The sequence below is a fragment of the Brassica oleracea genome, unplaced genomic scaffold, assembly GCF_000695525.1.
Source record: "Brassica oleracea var. oleracea cultivar TO1000 unplaced genomic scaffold, BOL UnpScaffold01301, whole genome shotgun sequence".
In the NCBI taxonomy this organism is placed as follows: Eukaryota; Viridiplantae; Streptophyta; class Magnoliopsida; order Brassicales; family Brassicaceae; genus Brassica; species Brassica oleracea.
In genome coordinates this window covers 10,811-11,406 of record NW_013617845.1, presented here as the reverse complement: position 1 = coordinate 11,406, position 596 = coordinate 10,811, and positions in this window count along the sequence as shown.

The following is a 596-nucleotide window of genomic DNA, read 5'->3' as shown; positions in this document are numbered from 1 at the left end:
TTTGTTCAAGTTTTGTTTCTGCATTTGTTTTTGTGTTCTTTCTGTTCATCCTCTTAAAAGCAACGAAAAAGAAAAGAAAAAGTTTTATTTGATTCATTTAAAATCGAAAATCCCAAAAGAAAAGTGTTTACATTCATTAGTTTCCATAAAAGAAAATCCCAAATATCCCATAAAAAAATGATGGTTTTGAATTTGTTTCCTTTCCATTTGCATCCATAAATTTAAAAGCCAAAATAAATCATTCTCATTATTTTCATACCATTTCTAGTTGTCCATTTCGTTCTTGCATCAAGAAAACCAAATAAAAATATTGCATCTTAGTTTAAATCATTTTTGCATATTGTTGGTTAATTCTTGCATAATTAAGAAAATCAAAAAAAAAATATCAGCATTAGTTTGCTATCCATATTTTCTTTTCATTTGTGTTCATTGTCATTTAATATTGTTTCATTTCGAGATTTGCATTAAGAAAACCAAAAGAAAAATCATTTTTCCATAGTTTATTTCAATTTGGGTCATCATAGCATATTTTCTCGGTTTAGTTTTAATTAGCTTGCATTTTTGGTTCCTATTTTGATTCGACCAGAACTTCCCAT